Here is a 12,121-nt window from a genome sequence, read left to right on the forward strand (position 1 = left end):
TAACAAATACATTAATATAAAATGATATTATTATAATATATTTAGTTAAATTATTAAAAAGTTAGCAAATTTTTAGGGAAGCTAAATCTAAAATTAGAAGGTGATTTTGGTACATTAATAAATAATTCATTTTACCAAATAAGATAGGCAGTTAAGATTTTTCTATAATCATTTTTTATGATTGCAAATGCAATCCCAAACGGAACCTAAGTGTTTGGCCCACCAACAATACAAGTTGTTGAATAACTCATACCAATTTCAACAATGTTCTCTATTAGAGTTTGTACTGTTGGCGAAGAACTCCACTTTTCTTCATTCTTTTTCACTTTAATGTTTTCAATCAATCCACCTGTCAGCGATCAACTCTAGCGACAATCATCATTAGCAACATGCTCCAACAATCACTTTTGTGACCAACTTCACGCAACCACCTCTAACGATAAACTCCCACGACCTCTTTTAACGCCTAATTCCAGCAACAACTACCATCAGAGACTCGTGCCACCTCACACCAGCCACATGCTCCAACGGCCACCTTCAACGCCCAAACCACCAACGTTTATCGATGGCAAAGTGTTTTTAAATACAAAATTGAAATTATTAGTTCATAGTGTTTATTAGTTGTCTTAAATAATAATTTAAGATTAATAGAAAAGCTTTAAGCATATAGCTATGATAGTATGATATTCTCCAATGTGGGTATAGACCCTTATGGTTTTACTTTGAGTTTCACCCAAAATACCTCCCACTGGAGATAGTTGCCCTATATTATACACCCATAATTATCCTCTTATGTAGCTAATGTGGGACTTTGATATCATTCCTAAACCTTGTTAAGGTTGGTGCCCTAAGTCTCGCGGGTTTTGTAGTTTGTAAATTCATCATACACAAATTATTTATTTAATAAAATAAGATGTTATTTTATTCGAAATTTAGTTTGCATTAATCCAATCCAATAAACTAAGATCCAAAGTTATTTTATATAACTTGACATGTATTAGTTGACATACAAGTAGATCATGTTTATGAAGGAATCGAATTCCTCGTGGAAGCGTGTGAACGCCATGCAATTGGATTTCAACTTCGAAATCAACAAAATACAGAGAAAAGCATAAACATACAAGATAAAAGAACATCATACATGGTAAACAATTCTATCTAAACATGCTTTTAAGAATGAGAAGTGGTCAGTATAAAACTTACCTTGAAAACTCTCTTTTGGGTATTTCCTCTCGAAGTCAAGAACAGCCTTAAACTTGATCTCCCTCATACAAAACTTTCCACGAACAACACTGATCACGAACAATAAACACCACTAAGAAGACTTCCTTGCTATTCTCTGACAAGGAATAAGGATCGTGGGATCCTCTGTTTTGGGAGAGAGAACGTAAAATGGAAGAATGTTTTTTAGAGAGTTCAATTTTTCAGGGAGATTTTTTACATTCTCATCAATTCTCACTGTCTGTGAAGAAGGTCATTGATATGCATAGGGGGGAGGGGAGTTATCATAACTCCCCACTCATGTGAAAAACAATCCAGGGGAGTTTAAAATAACAATATCATATTATAGATAATATAATATATAACCATAAGATTAATTAACTGATTCTAGTTAATCAATTATATGATATGTATTTTAATCAGATTAAAATGCAAATATCTCTTATAACCTATAGTTTTAATATGAATCTTATTTATATTACTTTTAATCTATAGTATTTATATGAATCACATTCATATAATTAATATTTGAATCTTATTCAAATATATTACTCTCATTTATTATATAGTATTGATTATAAATCATAATTTATAATTAACTATATATTATAATGTATCAATATACATGAATATCATTCAAATATTTATCTCTTTTATTAATTATAAAACATATAATTAACTAAAATGTATCAAAATTCCCTTGTACATAGTATTGGACTTCAACTTCAAAATCAACAAAAGACATAGAAAAATATAAAGGTACAAGATAAACAATTCTATATAAGTATATTTTTAAGAATGAGAAGTGATTAGTATAAAACTTACTCTTGAAGACTCTCTTCTAGGCGTTTCCTTTCCAAGTCACGAACAATCTCGAACTTGATCTCCCTCGTACAAAACTTTCCATGACAGCATTGATCACGAACAATGGACGCCACCAAGAATACTTCCTTTCTATTCTCCGTTAAGGAATAAGGATTGTAGGATCTTTTGTTTTGGAAGAGGGAAAGTAAAATGGCATAATATTTTTTTTTAGAAAGTTCAATTTTTCAGAGAGACTTTTCACATTCTCATCAATCCTCACTGTCTATGAAGAAGCATTATATGCAAAGGGGAGAGGGGAGTTATCAGAACTCATACTCACGTGAAAAATAGTAACTCCTCTGTAATGGGGAGTTTAAAATAACAATATCATATTATAAATAATATAATACATAACCATATGATTAATTAACTGGATCTTAGTTAATCAATCATATGATATGCATCTCATCAGATTAAAATGCAAATCTCTCTTATAACATATAATTTTAATGTGAATCTTATTCATATTAATTTTAACCAATAGTATTTATATGAATCACATTCATATAATTAAAATTCAAATATATTACTCTCATTTAATTTATAGTATTAATTATAAATAATATTTATAATTAACTATATATTATAATGTATCAAAATATATTATATCAATTTGAATATCATTCAAATATTTATCTCTCTTATTAATTATAAAACATATTTATAATAAACTATATATTATAATGTATCAAAATATATTATATCAATTTGAATACCATTCAAATATTTATTTCTCTTATTAATTATAAAACATATAATTAACTATAATGTATCAATATACATTATATTAATTCCCTTGTACATAGTATTAATTATAAATTACACTCATGATTAAATATGTATCATAATGTATCAATATACATTATCTTTATATTAATCACATTAATACAAAATTTTCCTTAAATAATTTCAACAATTCAAATTATTCCAAAAATATTTATTCCTTGTTTTATCTTTAGTGAGCTAGTAAGGGGACCTAATGGACCTACACAATAAAAGCTCAAATAATACGACATTAATTAATTCAATTCTTTAATTAATTAATCAACATTCATTAGCTGACAGTCACTTCATTCACGAATCGCCTGTAACTATAGCGGGGTCAAATTATCATTTTACCCCTATAGTTACATCTAACTTCTTAAGTACCACTAATCCATCTAATGAATAATTAGTTATAGTCCAACTATAAACTAGACTCTTCTCTAACCAGTGAGAAGGTGAGGCGCCTTATTGTTCAAGACCCAAAATCAGTTCTTAAGAGAGCAAATCATCTACTTTCCTTAATACGGAAGTGAGTGAATTTCATCTTGTGTAGTTGTGTTCCCAGCTCCTCACCCAGACAAATCTCCAAAATGATAGACATATTGAGCCGGTGAATCTAGTCACTCTCACCTATACAGATCAAAGGGTTTCCCTCATAGGCAGGAGTTCACAACTCACTCAGGATTGATGTCAAGTTACCTATGATCTTACTAGTGGAATGTAAGTCTTTTCAAATAATGGCAAAGAAATACTAATCATTTCGCGATCCAGTCTTATACAAACTATTTATATAGGATACCCCACTGATATGTCTCCATATAAACTATTAGGATCAAATATTTTGCAATACTTTACAACCATTCTAACAATTACAAAGTGTGTCGCATCCGTAGTGTCACTAGGATAAGGCACCAAACCTTATCCATATACTACAAACCATTTAGGTTTATTACTTAAACATGGTCCACTTGTATGTCAACCATATACATGTTTAAGTTACATTAAATAACCTTAGATTTTGTTTGGATTGAATTATACAATTCTAAATGTCAAATAAAACAACTCCTATTTTATTAAATAAATGAATCTTGTTTATATATTACAAACCATGAGATTTAAGGCACAATTCCAATAGTTTATGTATTAACCTAAATGGTCTGTAGTATATGGATAAGGTTGGATAATGTTGGATACCTTTGTTGGGATTTATGTCCTAAATCTTATAGTCTGTAAATTTTATAAACAAATTTTATCTAAATAAAAGTCTTATTTATTCTTTCATAAATAAGTGTTATTTATTTATGCACATAACTCAAATCCAATAAACTAAGATCCAATGTTATTTTATATAACTTGAACAGTATGTGATTGACATACAAGTAAATCATATTCAAGTAATAACCTAAAAAGATCTAAAGTATATGGATAAGGTTTGGTGCCTTATCTTGGTAACATTATGAATACAACCCACTTTATAATTGTTACAAGAGTTGTAAGTGTTACATATGATTTGATCCAAATCGTTCATGTGCAGATATACAAGTGTGGTATCCTATGTAATGAGATTGTATAAGATCATACCATGAAATATATAATCTCTCTTTGTAAGACCATTAACTGAAGAGAATAATATTTCAAACGATGTCCATGTAACTCCATTCTCAATCCTAAATGAGTTATGAACTCTCGCTTTTGAGAGTCATCCTTTGATTTATATGGGTGAGAGTGACCTTAATCGTCAACTCAATATGCCCACCATTTTGGGGATGATACCAAGTGGGGAGTTGGGAACATAACTACATAAGATGAAATTTACCCATTCTCGCCTTTAGTGTAACTAGATAGGTTGTTCCCTTAGATGCTGACTCCGAGACTTGAACAATGAGGTCTCACCCTCTCACTGGCCTGAGAGGGACTTTGTTTATGGTTGGACCATAAATAGATTATTCATTGGAGGATCAATGATACTTAAGGAGTAAGAAGTAATTACAGAGGTAAAAGGGTAATTTGATCCAACTATAATTACAAACAACTATGAAGGATTGAGTTACATGTATTGGTTAAATCAATGGACACATAAATATATTACAGTCTATAAGAATGCAATTATGAGTCTTTAGTGGTATGCCCCATTGTTAATGAATGTTGATTAATTTCATTAAAGAGTTTAATTAATTAATCTTGGATCATTGGAGCTTATAACTGTAGGTTCATTAGGTCCCTCTGCTAGCTTACAACGGGTTAAACAAAAATATTTAGTATTGAAAGAATTTAAAATGTTCAAATTAATTAAGAAAAATAATATAATGTATAAGATACATTATAATATAAAGTCAATTTTTCCTTGAATTAGGTTCAAAAATTAAACTTTATAATATGAGAGCATTAATACTTGAATATGATTCAAATATTAAATTAATATGAATTGGATTCATATTAAATCTATAGGTCATGAGAAAATATGTATATTAGAATATGCTTTATATATATATTAAATTAAATATATGGTATTTAATTAATTAATTGATTAAATTAGATTTATTAATTAATATTTAACTAGTAAATAAACAAATTAAATTCGATTTAATTAATATATATTTACTATTTATTTATTAATTAAAATAACTCCCATGCAATGTAGGTGAGTGGTGAAGAGGGAGGGGAGTTACAACTCCCCTCACGTAGTATATTATAGGATGAGATCCCAAATGTTTAGGTTATGTATTTTTTTTTACATAAAGAAAGAAACCTCTCACCAATTTCTTTCAAAACACTCACCATCTTTACAGAAGAAAACTATCTATGTTTTCCCCCTTCTCTTCAAGAGTTCCCACAAATTCTTCTTTGTCCAAGAGAATGGCAGAGAAGTCTTCTTGGTGGTATCTTGGCTGTGAAAAGAGTTCGTAAGTTCATACTGTGTTTTACTGTTGATCAAGAGAAAAAAATGTGAAGTGTTCATCAAAGATATTTTGTTTTTCTCCCTTAAGAAAATTGTATAATCATGCTTAACTCTTTATTATATATTTGTTATGTATGAAATTCTTGTAACATAATTGGTGCAAAAGCGATCAATCACTTTCACTTTAAGAATTTCATTTCTTCAATTGGTATCAGAGCCTAATTATTTTTGCTTTCAATTTTTTGCTCTGAAATTTTTACTGAATAAAATGGTGGGTTTTCAATTTTTTTTATTGTAATATTATTATTATTTTTTATTCTAGGAATGCCAAAATCCAATATATTATTGCTATTTAATTTAATAATGCATTGGATGTATGTTTTAAATTATTTTAATTTGTATGTTCCATATAGTATGCCATATAGATTAAAATCTCATCATAGATTAAGCATATCATGCATCATATTTAAATATAATTGTTATATTTAAAGTTTAGTTTTTTCCCTAAAGTATGTACATGCATGGTGTATATTATATAGTATGCATGATTATAATATAAGTGTTATGTTATATAGTTTAATGTATGATTAAAATATGTATACTATATAGTTTTATTTTCATTAATATTTATAATATTATGGTGGTTAATGAAAATAAATGATGTGATAACAGTGGTATTGTGGCAAATTCAAGAGAACCTCGAAGCCATAAGCGTGGCAAGCACATTGAACAAAAGTATCACATAATACGAGAGATTGTGCATCGAAGAGACATGATTATCACGAAGATAGCTTCAGAGCATAACATTGTTTATCCATTAACAAAGGCTCTCACAGCTAAAGTGTTCGAGGGTCATTTAGAGAGTCTAGGTCTATGGGATATGTATTACATTGTCTAGATCAATTGGGAGATGTATAGAGGTATAATGTATGCCTTAGTTTATTGTATTTACTTTTATGTATTGTATGTCCCACTAGCTTTAGGACAAATGGGAGATTGTTTGGATTTATATCCTAAATCTCGTTCTCTAAATTTTGTAAACAATTTTATCTAAATAAAAGTATTATTTATTCTTTCATAAATAAGTGTTATTTATTTTTGCGCATAACTCAAATCCAATAATCTAATATCCAAGAGTATTTTATGTAACTTGAATAGTATGTGATTGACATACATGTGGATCATGTTCAAGTTGTTGGGATTTGTATCCTAATTCTCCAGGAGTCTCGTTGTTTATAATTATACACATTGTGTGTGAATAAAATAATTGTTATTTCATTCTGGCATTTACTCATATCTAATAAACAAAGCTCCATGATTATCTTATTTAAACTTAAGCATGTATATGAGATATACAAGTGGATCATGCCTTAAGTGATAACCTAAATAGGTATGTAGTATAAGGATTAAGGTGGGATACCTGATCCTGATGACACTACGGAAACGACCCGCTTTATAGAGGTTTGCAAGTGTTGTAAACTACTACAGATGGTAGATCCTGATCATTCATGTGGAGACATGCGAGTGGGGGTTCACGCAACGGAAGACATCATGATACATAAGCATTCTAATTCATTAATTTTGGCTGAAAAGAAACATGTTAAAATAGAGTTTAATGGGTTTCAAGACATACCTTGGCCGAACCATTGAAATCTCTATTTTCAGCTACTAAATCCTCCAAATCCTTGTGTAGACCATCACAAGATTTTCCCTACTATTCTCTTGGTGCTCTAGATTGAGTTGTGGGACTCAAAATAAGCTGGAATCAAAGGGAATATAGAGAAGCTCACTGAATGGACCCATTGAAGAACACCTTCTTCATCTGAATTTTTCAACAAAAATTCAATCGGTTCATCACCTTTAACTTTACTCCAACCTCTTCAATATATTGCAGACTATCATGCTAAGTGATGTGTTGCATGAGATGCAGCTCATGCTTGGAGTTTAATGAAGGAAGAGGTGATGGGTTCCTAGTGAGCAACTATTGAAGATGAACATGGAAAAACACTTTTTTTCCTTTTTATGTAAATTTTCTATTTCCAAAATCCAATTTTGATTTAAAAATCATATTTTATTTCTAAAATCAAAATTTATGCATTTTACAAATTAATTTCACAAATTAATTTTCTAATAAAATTAATAAATAATTATTTAAATAATTTAAATAATTCTAATTAATTATAATTAATTTAATATCCAATATTAAATTAATTTTGTACAAAATTCATCTTCATATATTTAAATCATTTTTAAATATTTTTTCTCCAATTCTGTTTGATTCTAATTTGAACGTTTCAAATTACTAAATCACTTACTCTAGAGCTAATCCATTTTCGAACTAGTAGGGGGACCTCATGGACCTACAATCATGGCTCCAACGATCCGAGATTAATCGGCTAAACTCATTAGACCGATCTAACCCCCATTCATTAACTAACGGATCACTCCACTAAAGCCCATAGTTGAACTCCCCTCACTGTAAGATATATTATGTTCACTCGATATACCATGATTAGTAAGTTAAGCCTTCACAGGTTGTTCGTAATAACGGTTGGGTCAAATTTTTGTTTTAAACCCGAAATTACCTCTTATTCCTATGTCCCCACTGACCATCTAAATGAACAATTGTTTTATGATCCAATCAACAAAACCGAGTCCCTCATATGCCAAATGAAAGGGAGGGATCCCAAGTTCAAGCCCTAAAATCAAACACTTAGGGAACAACCTTCTAACTATCCCTAAAGCGAGTAGGAGTGAATTCCCTCTGTACCTAATGTCCCCAGCTATCTATCTAAGTCTTACCCTTAAAATGGAATCTTATTGATCTGGCACTGTTGAGCCAACTCTCACCTATACAAATCTAATGGTAATTTCAGGTAAACAAGAGTTCATAGTTAGCTCAAGATTAAGGTCAAGTTACCTAGGTCATCGCTTTGAAATAATTAGTCTTAAACAGTAAACAACGTTATAAAGTAAGAGTGACTCATTTCGTGGTCCGATCTTGTACAAACTCTTTTGCACAAGAACACCCCCACTTCTCATGTCACATGAAATGAATTAGGTCACTTTGTTTTGTAAGCACTTTACAAACTCCTTGTAACAAACTACAGAGTAGGCCGCATCCAAATAGTGTTAACCAGAATAAGGTACTCAACCTTATCCATATACTATAGATCATTTTGACTATTTACTTGAATTTGGTCCACCTTTATGTCTCCACATAAAGTTCAGTACTCATCCCAATAGTCAGGGACTTTTAAGGTTTTTGGATTTCTATTCGCAATAAGATTCTATTCAATAACACCTTTATTGAATTTTCCAGTTGAAGTTCCAATTGTTTAATACCCACGAGTTTTGTGTATACAAACCCACAACTCCACTTTGGAACTACTCCAAGTGGCTAAATTATAGATAATCATATAACCACTGAGTTTTCTGAGTTTTTAATGGAAATCACTACCTAAGGAATTTCGATAACCCATCTTTTAATCATTTGGTATTCTAATACCCGATATTTCTCCCACTTGCCCTAGGTTATCTGGTATTCCTAGTCCTACTAGGTAATTCTCAAACACTTTAGCCGAGAGAATCATTGTAAACTTGGTTTAGTATACAATAAGTTTTTGATAAAACTATATGGGGATAGCATCTTATTCTCAATAATGGCTAGGAAGCACACTTTTCTCCCACTACATTAAGGTACTCTCAACTCTTTGAGTAAGATGCATATGACCTGTCTCAACAACTCTTTGTTAACAGTCAGATCTAAAAATATTTAAACTTTCTATACTTTGATCTAGCCATTTAAATATCTGAATATTTGCAAATGGCTTTTAACAATTTTATACTTAACAGAGGTTGCTAGAACAAATATAATTTTTGAAAATGAGCATTTCATTTATTACAAAAATATATACAATTTGTTCTTCACAAGATTAAAACAAGTAAAATCAAGTAGCAACTTCTCCCATTGAATGAGCTGAGCAAATGGTACTAGGGTCAAGTTAACCTGATTACCTTTCTCTGCTCTCTTCTTGACAAGATACTGAGGGCAGTGTCTCCTCCAGTGCTCTTTATCGTTGCTGTGGAAACATTTCCCTTTAACTGCAGCGTTATCCTTGCCTTTTTTTTTCCAATAGGATTCTTCTTCCCTTCCCCTTTGCCTTTCTTCACAAGAATACTCTTACTCTTTGAAGAGGAGGCAATTTCAGGCTTGAAGGACATTCCTCTCTTCTCGGCAGCAGTAACATTTACTTTTGGCACCAGACCCGTTGTTCCCAACAATGTCTGGTAAGCCTGTAGCTCATTCAGTGGAGTAGTCAAGTTGTTTTCAATTTTATTCATTAATGCATTCAGAATAGCAGAAAACTCTTCGGAAGAGATTCTAGAATAAAACCAACTTGACTTCTCTCGTCTATGACAACACCGTTTACTTCTGCCATATTAAAGTGGACCATCATATCCAGGACATGTTCATGAATGTTGGTCCCAACTTTCATGCGGCCGTTGTAAACGTATTTGATGGCATCATGCCTCAGGGTGGAGGATAGTTGTCCAAACATCCCTCGTAGAGATTCCATAATCTCTTTGGTAGTACTTATATCCTCATGCTTCTTTTGTCAACACATCAGATAAGCTGGCGAGGATATAAACACGAGCTATATCATTAGCACTGACCCATCTGTCATATACATCCTGAACATTTCAGTTTGTGTTAGAGCTAGGAATGGGAGGACAATCCTCAGTTAAGACAAATCACTAATCATCTATCACAAGTATCGTGTTCAAATTTGATTTCTAATTCACATAATAATCCTTAATGAGTTTATTTGACGCCAACACTTGTATTATTGAACTCGTCATTATGAAATTTGAAATCCAATCAAGTCTTAGCAATTTTAGTAATATACCCAAGATTATTCTTTTGCAACGATACTAGATCAACACATTCTTGACTAAATACTACCTCCAGAATAACTCATATTCCGATAGTATTTAGGTACCGCTTTTGTCAGACATTATTAATGTTAGGATTAGTGTCTTAATTCTCCCAGAGTCTCGTTGTTTTGTAAAAATACACATTATTTAATGAATAAAATAAGTGTTATTTAATTCTGGCATTTACTCATATCCAATAAACAAAGCTCCTTGGTTATTTTATGTGAACTTAAGCATGTATATGTGATATATAAGTGGATCATGCCTTAAGTGATAACCTAAAGAGGTTTGTAGTATAAGGATTAAGGTGGGATACTTGATCCTGGTGACACTATAGATATGACCCGCTTTGTAGAGGTTTGCAAGTGTTGTAAACTACTACAGATGGTAGATCTTGACCATTCATATGGAGACGTGCGAGTAGGGGTGTCCTATACAAAGAGTTTGTATAAGACTTGGACCACAAGATGACTAAACTCTATATATAACGCCGTTGATACTAGAGACTTGCAATCTCAACCTGAATGACCATAGGTTAAACACGACCTCAAATCCTGAGTGTTTTTGGGAACTCTTACTTTGAGGGCAGCCCTTTTGGATTAGTATGGGTGAGAAGTGGCCAAATTTCCAAAACTCAACATTGCCTACCTTTTGTTTGGGGACTTGTCTGATCTAGAACCTGGGAACTCAATCCCACAAGATGGAATTCACTTCTTTCCCGAAGTAGGGATAAGTAAGAGAGATGCCTCCCTTAAAGGGCTGATTTCTGGGGCTTGAAAACATAGTGGCCCACAATTCTCTTTAGAAAGAGAGGATCAGTCATAGTAAGGATATATGACTTTATGTTCATTAGAGGAATTAGTGGTATTTTAAGAATTTAAGATAATAAACAGGGGCAAACGGTTATTGGTCGAGCTGTACTTTACAACGATCTGTGAAGGGTTGTCGCACTTTCTTATTGGTTAAGATGGATGTGGTTTTTAATGTTCCCTAAAACTTTATAGTTTGTAAATTAAATAAATATATTCTATTTTTGTTTTTTCGATAAAATTGTTATTGAAATTGTAATCTTGAATCCAATAAACTAAGGTTCTGAGGCTATTTAATGTAGTTTGAACTTTATGTAGTGACATAAAGGTGGATCAAGTTCAAATATATAGCCAAAATGGTCTATAGTATATGAATAAGGTTGGGTGCCTTATTCTGGGGATACTATGGATGCGGCCCATTTTGTAGTTAGTACAAATGATGTGATCCTAAATCGTTCATGTGGAGACATGAAAGTGGGGGCATCCTATGTAAAGAGTTTACATAAGACTGAACCATGAAATAGTCACTTTTTACGTTCTAAACGCCGTTTTATGTATAAAACTGACTATTTCGTTAATTGATGACCTAGGTAACTTAATCTTAATCCTGAACTAACTATGAACT

Source organism: Benincasa hispida, unplaced genomic scaffold (assembly GCF_009727055.1).
Source record: "Benincasa hispida cultivar B227 unplaced genomic scaffold, ASM972705v1 Contig132, whole genome shotgun sequence".
Taxonomy (NCBI): domain Eukaryota; kingdom Viridiplantae; phylum Streptophyta; class Magnoliopsida; order Cucurbitales; family Cucurbitaceae; genus Benincasa; species Benincasa hispida.